Source organism: Euphorbia lathyris, chromosome 10, assembly GCF_963576675.1.
Source record: "Euphorbia lathyris chromosome 10, ddEupLath1.1, whole genome shotgun sequence".
NCBI lineage: Eukaryota > Viridiplantae > Streptophyta > Magnoliopsida > Malpighiales > Euphorbiaceae > Euphorbia > Euphorbia lathyris.
In genome coordinates, this window is record NC_088919.1 from 27,680,260 (window position 1) to 27,691,759 (window position 11,500).

At 39.6% G+C, this 11,500-nt stretch overlaps 1 non-coding gene across 1 annotated transcript; it reads right to left on the reverse strand.

Annotated features, from left to right (window-relative positions):
- Positions 1 to 1,573: 1,573 nt before the first annotated feature.
- On the reverse strand, positions 1,574 to 1,680 carry LOC136210149 (small nucleolar RNA R71). Its single transcript, XR_010677857.1, has one exon. It is a non-coding gene; the product is annotated as a small nucleolar RNA R71 (small nucleolar RNA).
- Between the last annotated feature and the right edge of the window lie 9,820 nt (positions 1,681 to 11,500).

Below are 11,500 nucleotides of genomic sequence, written 5' to 3' on the forward strand. Positions count from 1 at the left end.
TCCTTTCCTTGTGTTTACCTTTAGTACTTTTTACCCTTTTGTTTTAGGGTTTGTTTTTCGGACCTATAAATACTGTAGTAGTCTTATGTAAGGGGCGCCTCATTTTTTGCCACCATCATCTTCATTCTCTGTTTTTATGTTTATTGTCGGAAGAATTATTTTGGGGAGAACAAGCTGTTCACTCATGGAAATGAGTGAGTAATTCCGTTTGCGGGCCTAGCCAGCCATTAAACAGCGACTGTAAGTAACTCTTTTTTATTAATGAAGTATTTCCATCCATGAATGATTGTCAATAGTGTGCTTAAAGAATAGATTAGGATCCAATCTATATGCTAATTATCGAAGATGGCACGACGGTGCTCCGACGTAATGGAAATAACTCTTTGGCTTATATTGTAGTGGACAGACACGAAACCATGTATTGGGGTTTCATTATGAATGTTTTCTGGTTCTTAATGCTTGCTTGTTTATCAACATAAGGACACTTGGTTGATTTTACTTGCTTAGAATCTTAGGAAATGGGACACCGGACCTTAGTGATAAAAGAGAAAGATACCCAAATCAGGAATATGGTTTTACTTCATTAAAAGGGAATAGTCTAAATGTAGTTGTTCGTAGGTGTGGTGCTAGGCATGTGCTTGTTTATCTTGGTTTAGTTTACTTTTGATCATTTCACTTGTTCGGCTCTGTTCATGCTTAGTTTTTGTTAAAAATCAAACCAACCAACCTTTTTGAATTCTAAAACTTAAGGTAACTATTCAACCAACTAGTTTCAATCCCTGTGGAATACGACACTTGGTCTTACCAGCACTACATCTACCCTAGTACACTTGCTCGAGTCCATACACAACATACCAAGTTTTTGGCGCCGTTGCCGGGGATTGTTTAATCTAAGATTGGAAGAATTTGTATGCTTATTTTGTTACCCTATAACCACCTATTTGTCCAATTTCTGTGTTTTGATTTTTAGCTGTTTATGCAAAGAACATGTATTCCTATTCTCCCTGTGGACCTCGAGATCGAGAGAACCTATAGAAGAAGAAGAAGAAGAAGAAGAAGAAGAAGAAGAAGAAGACTGCTCAGACAAGCTAGAATGAATCACGAAAATGAGATACCAGATCCTGAACAACCAGGGAACCATGAGGAGGGTCATGTTGAAAATAATGGTGTTAATGGAAACAATAACAACAATGGCAACCAGAGATTGCGGATGAAGGACTATTCCAGACCATCTACTGAAGGCCATTCGTCGTGTATTGTGCTACCAAATGAAGGAAACTGCCTATTTGAAGTGAAAGCTTCAATGATCCAAATGCTGCAAACAGCTGTGCAGTTTGGTGGATACCCAAATGAAGATCCAAATGCACACATTCAGGACTTCATCACAATGTGCAACACATTTCGCACCCGTAGAAATGAAAGCGGTGAGGTGATCAGACTCAAGCTGTTCCCGTTTTCCTTGAAGGACAAGGCGAAGAATTGGTTGAAGAATTTACAACCAGGTTCGATCACAAAATAGGAGGAAATGGCTATACTGTTCCTGATGAAATATTTTCCCCTAAGACAAGCAATCAAGCTAAGGAATGAGGTCTCTCATTTCTTCCAAGAGGAAGATGAATCATTATCCGAAGCATGGGAGAGATACAAGGAATCATTGAGAAGAGTACCGAATCATGGGATACCCATGTGGATGCAAGTTCAAAACTTCTACAATAGAGTAACCAACGCGTACAATATCCAGATTGAATCAGTCGCCAACGGAAATCCAAAGGAACTTGAACCTCAAGCATTATACGAGCTAATCGAAAGAGTTGTCAACACAAGTTATAACTAGCACTCAGTACGAAGTGATGGGAAGAGGGTTACGTATAATGCAAATACCGAAGCTAGCACGAGAGTTTCCTCGCAGATGGAACAACTGGTCAAAACAATGGGAAAGATGAATGTCTCCGCAGTTAACACGCAACCACCTACTCCTGTTGAGATGTTATCACCTGATGGTTGTGATTTCTGTAGCGGTCCTCACAGACCAATCGATTGTCCGAGAATCAAACAAGGAGCGTCCATGCAAGAACAATGCGATTTCATCATCGACAACCACCTAATCCTTATTCGAACACGTATAACTCTGGTTGGAGAAATCATCCTAACCTTTCATGGCAGGATAATCAGAGGCAACCAGCTGCTAAACAAGAAAGAAAACCTGATTTGGAATCCATGATGATGTAGTTCATAAAGCAGACACAGTCATCCATAAAGAGCCTTGAGACTCGAATGCAACAATTTGCAACGGTCATCTCGTCAAAAGAGAAAGGAGCACTCCCAAGCAACACAGTGACCAACCCGAAAGAAGAGGTCAATGCTATTATTTTAAGAGGAGGCAAGGAATTATCTAACACTATTGATAAATCTGCTGCATGTAGAACAACTGAACCAAAGATGCAAACAGCTGCACCCTAGCAGAAGAAAGATAAACAGTTGATCGAAGATGGACCAGTTTCACCTCAAGACGAAACACGAGTACCATACCTAAAGCGATTGAAGCAACAAAACTGCGAGAAGAGACACAAGAGCTTTCTAGAACAACTGACAAAGCTGCACATAAATATACCTTTCATCGAAGCTTTGTCCGAAATGCCTATGTATGTCAAGTTTCCGAAAAACCTACTCACCAACTAAAAGAAGTTGGAAAGTGTAGCTATGGTACAACTGAACAGAGATATCTCCCCAATCCTACAAGCCAAGCAGCAGCTTCCCAAGAAGCTAAAAGATCCAGGGAGTTTTTCTATACCTTGTTCGATAGGAACACTCACTATTCAAAACGCCCTATGTGATCTAGGAGCTAGCATCAACCTTATGCCTTATTCAATTTATATGCAATTGGGGTTAGGAGAACCAAGACCTACAAAGGTCACGGTTCAACTAGCTGATCGATCAATCCGATACCCCAAAGGCATAGTCGAAGATGTACTGGTCAAGGTTGGAAATTTTATTTTACCTATTGATTTTGTAATAATGGATATTGCTGAAGATTTGGAAGTTCCAATAATTTTGGGAAGTCCATTTCTACCAGCTGGAAGAGCTTTGATTGATGTACATAGAGGACATCTCATTCTAAAAATCAATAATGAAGAAGTAGTGTTTAAAATGCATGAAGCTGTTTGATATGCATCTACCTCTGATGATGCGTGTTACTTCCTAGACACACGTGATGAAAATATCTTTTTCCAGGAACAGTATAACGCAGAGAAAGATAAAGAAGCAGAACAACTGTTCGACTCAACACGTAACGATGAAACCACTGAAAGCGAAATCGGTGAAGAAGATAGAGATATCCTCCTAGAGCCAACCATAGAAAAGAAAGAGGATTCCAGGTACCCAGAGTTAAAACCCTTGCCTAATCATTTAGAGTATGCCTTCATGGATCCACCAAACAGTAGACCAGTCATTATCTCTGCCACACTAACGAAAGACCAGAAGGAACAACTACTTAGTATCCTGCGGCGTCATAAGGAAGCTTTAGCATGAAAAATTAAAGATATAAAGGGAATCAGTCCAACCATCTGTATGCACCAAAATTCTCATGGAAGAGGATCACAAACAAACTGTGCAGTCACAAAGAAGGTTGAACCCTCACATGCAGGAAGTAGTCTAAATAGAAGTCATCAAGCTCATCGAAGTAGGAATCATCTACTCAATTTCAGACAGTGTGTGCACCAGTCCTATACAGGTCGTTCCGAAGAAAGGAGGAACCATCGTGGTCCTAAATGAAAAGAACGAGCTCATACCTACAAGAACAATCACGGGATGGCGAATGTGCATCGATTACAGAAAGCTGAACGAAGCAACACGAAAAGATCGCTTTCCATTATCATTCATGGACCAGATGCTAGAGCGACTAGCTGGTTATCAATTCTACCGTTTCTTAGATGGGTATTCAGGATATATTCAGATCCACATTTCCACTAAAGACCAAGAAAAGACCACTTTTACATGCCCATACGGGACTTTCACATACAAACACATGCCGTTTGGACTGTGCAATGCTCCCACAACATTTCAAAGATGTATGATGGTCATATTTCATGACATGATCGAAAAAACAGTTGAAATTTTCATGGACGACTTCTCCATTTTTAGAATGACCTTTGAAGCCTGTTTACAAAACCTGGAAGCTGTGCTGGAAAGATGTACAGAGACACAGTTGGTGTTAAATTGGGAGAAATGCCACTTCATGGTAACATGAGGGATTGTTCTGGGGCACAAATAAAGCTAAAGTAGAAGTAATTGAGAATTTAACTGTTCCCACAAATGTCAAGGATGTTCGTAGTTTTTTGGGACATGCTGGATTTTACAGATGGTTTATCAAGGATTTTTCCAAGATCGCACAACCACTCTCTGCACTATTACACAAGGAAGCCAACTTCATCTTCGATGGGAAATGCAAACAGGCATTCGCACAGCTGAAGGATATGTTAACACACGCACCTATCTTAATTTCACCAAATTGGGGTGCACCATTCGAGCTCATGTGCGACGCCAGCAACATAAGCGTAGGAGCTGTTCTTGGACAACGAGTTGACAAGAAATTCAAACCCATACACTATGCCAGCAAAACCTTAAACGAAGCTCAACAAAACTACACAACCGCTAAGAAAGAGCTGCTAAATGTGGTCTATGTGTTCGATAAATTCCACTCATACCTTGTGTTGTTTAGAGTAACAGTTTATACTGACCACTCTGCATTAAAATACTTGTTCGCCAAAAAGGATGCAAAGCCTAGGCTGATCCAATGGTTGTTACTCTTGCAAGAATTCGATCTAGAGATAAAGGATAAAAAAGGGCTCCGAGAATCTGGCAGCAGACCATCTCTCTGAGATTGAAGCCACAATAGAGATCGAACAGCCAGACATCCTCGATCATTTTCCGGACGAACAACTGTTTGCGATTTCTACACTTCCTTGGTTTGCTGATATTGCTAACTTTTTGGCTTGAAAAATAAAACCATTCTGATATTCCACAAACAAAAATCGAAACTTTTATTCTGAATTGAAATATTATATTTGGGAGGAGCCTCACTTGTTTAAATTATGTGTAGACCAACTGATCCGAATATGCGTGAGTCAAGAAGAAGGCATGGAAATCTTACACAAATGCCATGCATCAGAATCTGGTGGCCATTTTGGAGCAAACTGAACAGCCGCGAAGGTGTTTCAAGGTGGATTCTTTTGGCCAACCATTTACAAGGACACCCAAAGGTTTGTTCAAAGATGCAATGAATGTCAACGCACAGGTAATATTTCGGCACGAAATGCTATGCCCCTAAACAACACAGTTGTTTGCGAAATTTCTGACATTTGGGTATAGATTTCATGGGGCCATTCCCAATCTCTTTTGGAAATCAATATATCATAGTTGCTGTTGATTATGTGAGCAAATGGGTTGAAGCAAGTACATACCCCTCGAATGATGCAAAAGTGGTAATCAAATTTTTAAAACAATTGTTCGTTAGATTCGGAGTGCCGAGGGCAATTATAAGAGACCAGTGTACTCATTTTTGCAACAACCTGTTTGAGAAGCTTCTCAAGAAATACGGTGTCACTCATCGTATAGCTACCCCATATCACCCCCAAACAAGAGGGCAGGTTGAGTTATCAAACAGGGAGCTAAAACGTATTTTATAGAAAACAGTAAATTCCTCACGGAAAGACTGGTCTCTAAAACTTGATGATGCACTGTGGGCATACCAAACAACTTATAAAACACCTATAGGGATGTCCCCTTTTAGGCTTCTGTTCGGGAATGCGTGCCATCTACCAGTTGAGTTGGAGCATAAGGCATATTGGGCACTAACATTTTTAAATTTTGATGACCAGGCTGTTGCGCAGAACAGGTGTGCCCAATTGAATGAAATGGATGAATTCCGGTTGTTCGCATATGAAAACACGCTTAGATACAAGGAACAAACAAAGAAGTGGCATGATCAACGTATCCAAGCAAAGACTTTTAAAGAGGGCGAACAAGTAATCCTCTACAACTCACGCTTGCGACTATTTCCTGGAAAATTGCGTTCTCGGTGGTCCGGACCATTCATTATACATCGAGTATTCTCCAATGGAGCAATTGAAATCCAGAACAACGATGGAGCAATTTTCAAAGTTAATGGCCAGCGTCTGAAACACTACCTTGTTCATGAACCTCCAGGAACAGTGGGCATCACCCATTGTTTGAACACACCACGATAAACGTAGGGAGGTACGCACCCTAATCAAAACCAAATATTTTTTTAATTTTCTATTAAGCATAGTTAGGTTAATTAGAAATATTTATCTTTCTTTGCTTCATATTTAATTACTAATATTTTGCTTTAAGTCCACATTTGAATAAATATCCTCTTAAGTACATAGGGATGTACGAACAATCATTTCCCCTACCAACTTTTCACCACTCACGGGACATCCACCGCCCGAGCCGTCTTGTCTTTTAATTCGGGATTGTCAAGCAGAAGGCTGCCAGTCACAACGATCACAAGCATTGATGCGGTTAACCCTCGTCCCAAACACATCGAAATTAATTCCCTATTCTCACGGTGGAATACGGAATGTGATTGGTCAAAACGGTTTGAACCACCCTTGACGGTTCATCACCCACCTCCTTCATGTATAAAAGGCACCACCTTTACTATACATTCACATTTGCACCAGCTCTGCCCTAAAAGATAACCCCCACTTCTTCTTTCTACACCATGGCTCATAAGAACACCAGGTCCGTCAGCGCCACCAAGAGAAAGGAGAAGAAACTAGACGTCAGTTCCAGCACCCAAGACTCCCTTGTCTTATCTAAGCATCTCCTAACTTTCTCCGACGAGATTGAGCAGAAAAATTATGAAGCTTTCCAGAATACCGAGTTGTGTGCAACACGACAAATCTGCTGGGAGAGTCTACGAGAAGTTGGTATAGATGCAGAGGTCCGGCAGATGATTGAAGGAGCAAACTTAGCAAAATTTCTAGCCATTGAAGAGTTAGCATATCACGAGCTCAAGATGGAGTTCATCTCTACATTTCAACGAGACGTCAAGTATGCAGATCCAAACCACCATAAGCGCTATCAATTTCGGCTTATGGGAAATCATATGAACTGCTTAGTAAACAAGATGAACATCTTCCTCGGCCTGGTCGACCAGACCAAACTGGAAGAAGAACCCTACCTCTCAGCCTACAGAGAAATTCCTCAAGAATTTGATGCTAACGCCTTCTGGCACTCCATCACCGGCCACACAGACTATAACCCAAGTTCATCAAAAGCCTCAGGTATCGAGAGTTATGCCTTGAAATATTTGCATCGGTTACTTGCTGGTTCACTCTTTGGTAGGTTTCATCAAGCCATTGTTCCGTCTGCTGACCTGTTCGCCATGGCATGTTTGCGGGACCAAAAGCCACTGAACATTGGGTATTATTTTGCTGAGTACATAGCCTCACTACAACAAAAGAAGAATGTCGTTGGCCTTTACTGTGGACCGTTCATCATGACCATTACTTGGAATCTTAGGTTCTTTGACCCAAAGGTTACCACACTAACAATCGGTCCCGTAATGGAACCTTTAAACTTGCAGGTGATGAAACGTATTGAAATTTGCTGCGACATCAAAGGTGTTTGGTACGTGTGGAGAGAGGCTGAGCAACTCAAGAAGAAAGAAAAGGACAAACCTGGTCCATCAAAAACACGAAGATCGAAGGATGGAATGCCCCAACCTGTTCATGTCACACCCCTTCGGGCATTCCCGGAGACCACCTCAAGTGGTGATGATGACAAGATCTTCCGTATTGCCACAAGAATGAGTATGGAAACCATCCTTATTAACATGAGAGTCATTAAACAAAGAATCAACTCGTACGAACATGGAGTGGAAATCCTTCGTGCCAGAATAACTATTCTCGAAGGAAACAGTAACACTGCTGCAAAACCCAATGTTTCAGATGAGTCACAGAAGAGCCCTGTCAAGAACAATGAGATTATGGAAGAAGGGATCACACCAACCACAACAAAACCCAATGCTAATGAGGAGGCTGAGTCCTCCCAGTCTCCAACTGTGTAAATGTATCTCTCTCTTCCTCTCTATCCTTTGCTTGACCTGCTGCTGCTGTGTTTTTTGCGTGATCTGTTGGTGTCTGTTTTTCCTACCCATTTGTCTAACATTGAGGATAATGTTTTGGTTAAGTTGGGGGTAGGGGAACAGCGTCTTAGCATCTGACTAGCTGCTCATATAACTTGCTCACCCCACTGATCTATTGTCCCTTGCATCATTAACTTCAACCTCTACAAAAACAAAGCACATCACAATCACCACCCTGTGCGTGATACCTGCCTTTCATCCATCCATTCATTTTCATTAGGAATTGGTTGAATAAGTTGAATAGCTAAGTTGCCATGCACACCTTTTTTAATTACTGTGATAATCGATAGTGAGAAGTTTTAGGTTGATCATTTTGCATGTGGAATCCCTGAACATATTGATTACTGAACAAGTGCAAACAACCAGTGAGACTTTTGCCCAAATCATGCATATTGATGCAATAATTTTGTTTGAGTGCGCTGTGCATGTTTTAGGTAGGTGAAATTTTGCATTGTTTGCCTTTCAGTAGGATAAAACATTCTTGACACAAGAAGATGAACATCCCAAACACCTGTTCCCACATCCAAGAATACGTCACCAAACACAAAAAATCCTAACCCCATTGTCGGAATCATAGGAAATAAGAAGCAAATATCGAATAGCCCTGTTCCGAGAAATATCAAAACAAAAAGGGGATTCAATCCAAAATCGTTACAATCTATGGAAAAAAATCTAAAAAGGAAAAATACTCATCCCCTCTGAGAATAATCAAAAGAAAATCAAATAGGAGCTTTGAAAGTACATGTGCCGACCAAACATTTCTATCCAACCAAACACCTAAACCTCCCTTATACTTGTAATGATTCTGATTGTGTCTAGGAAAGTTTGATTTCTCTGTTAGACGGGAAGGCAAAGTCCAAACTTACTCCTATGCATGCATTGCTGTCGAGAGACTTAAACAACCCAATTTGAGAGAAAACACTGTGAGCACTGAGCGAAACAACAGAAGCACTTGCAAGTGATCACTATTGGATCGGGGAATCCACTCAATAGTTGAAGGCAACCTAAACTCCCCGCTATGAGATTTATCACTTTTATTAAAAAACTTTATTGTGCATCGAATTATCTGTTTTTACTTATGAAATCACTACCTATCCCTTCACTTTTATTTTTGATGTGTTGCTTGAGGACAAGCAAGAGTTCAAGTTGGGGGTAATTTGATACGAGTGAAATGAGCAAGTTTAAGAGGCTGAACATTCATGGAAAAGAGCTTCAAAGTTATTATTTTCAACCAGAAATGGAAGAAACAGGCAGAAATAACAGTTCAAGTAGGAATCCTCATGAACAGGCTACAAGAAGAACAAAACATCATAAACAATGGCATTAACGGGTCAACCTGGAAGAAATGGATAAACACGCGGGTCGAGCAAGCTAAAGAAGAGAGAAAGAGAGCAAGAACGTGGAAAGCAAGACAACTTCCATCTTGTGCCAAGTGTAGGGAGATTGTTTATTTGTCATTTCCTTGTATTTACCTTTAGTACTTTTTACCCTTTTGTTTTAAGGTTTGTTTTTTGGACCTATAAATATTGTAGTAGTCTTATGTAAGGGGCGCCTCGTTTTTCGCCACCATCATCTTTATTCTCTGTTTTTATGTTTATTGTCGGAAGAACTATTTTGGGGAGAACAAGTTGTTCACTCATGGAAATGAGTGAGTAATTCCTTTTGCGGGCCTAGCCAGCCATTAAACGGCGACTATAAGTAACTCTTTTTTATTAATAAAGTATTTCCATCCATGAATGATTGTCAATAGTGTGTTTAAAGAATATATTAGGACCCAATCTATATGCTAATTATCGAAGATGGCACGACGGTGCTCCGACGTAATGGAAATAACTATTTGGCTTATATTGTAGTGGACGGACACGAAAACAACCATGTATTGGGGTTTCATTATGAATGCTTTATGGTTCTTAATGCTTGCTTGTTTATTAACACAAGGACACTTGGTTGATTTTATTTGCTTAGAATCTTAGGAAATGGGACACCGGACCTTAGTGATAAAAGAGAAAGATACCCAAATCAGGAATATGGTTTTACTTCATTAAATGGGAATAGTCTAAATGCATTTGTTCGTAGGTGTGGTGCTAGACCTGTGCTTGTTTATCTTGGTTTAGTTTACTTTTGATCATTTCACTTGTTCGTCTTTGTTCATGCTTAGTTTTTGTTAAAAATCAAACCAACCAACCTTTTTGAATTCTAACACTTAAGGTAAATGTTCAACCAACTAGTTTCAATCCCTATGGAATACGACACTTGGTTTTACCAGCACTACATCTACCCTAGTACACTTGCTAGGGTCCATACACAACATACCAACGCATTTTATTGTTTCTTAGATGGTTATTCCGGATTCTTTCAAATTTACATTTACCCGGATGACCAAGACAAAACAACCTTCACATGTCCCTATGGAACTTTTGCTTATAGAAGAATGCTTTTTTGTCTATGTAATGCACCCGCAATGTTTCAACGTTGTATGACTGCAATTTTTATAATTTCATTGAAGATATCATGGAAGTATTCATGGATGATTTTTCTGTTTATGGAGATTCTTTCGATGCATGTTTACAAAACTTAGATAAAGTATTGTCTAGATGTGAAGAAATGAATTGGGAAAATGTCACTTCATGGTAGACGAATGAATAGTTTTAGGACATAAATTTTTTGAAAAAGGATTAGAAGTGGATAGAGCAAAAACTTCTGTAATAGAAAATTTACCCCCACCAATCACAGTTAAGGGAGTAAGATCATTTTTAGGACACGCAGGTTTTTACAGAAGGTTTATAAAGAACTTTTCCATAATTTCCAAACCTCTTACTAATTTGCTTATGAAAGAATCTACTTTTGATTTTAACGAGGATTGTTTACAAGCCTTTAGTACGTTGAAACCTGCTTTATTCAGTGCACCTATAATTGCTAAACCCGATTGAGATTTTTCGAAATTATGTGCGATGCAAGTGATTTAGTCGTAGGATGTGTACTAGGTCAAAGGAAAGATAAGAAACTTCATGTCATATATTATGCAAGTCACACTTTATCCGGTGCATAATTAAATTATACAACAACCGAAAAAGAAATGCTAGCAGTAGTTTTTGCATGTGATAAGTTTAGATCGTACTTGTTAAGGTCTAAAGTCATCATCTACACAGATCATGCTGCTTTAAGGTATTTGTTTGCTAAGAAAGATGCAAAACCGCGTCTTATTAGATGGATTTTATTATTGCAAGAATTTGACATTGAAATAAAAGATAAAAAGGGAGTCGAAAACCTTATCGCCGATCATCTATCAAGGCTTGAAGATGAAAATGGTCCTATTAGAATGTGGAT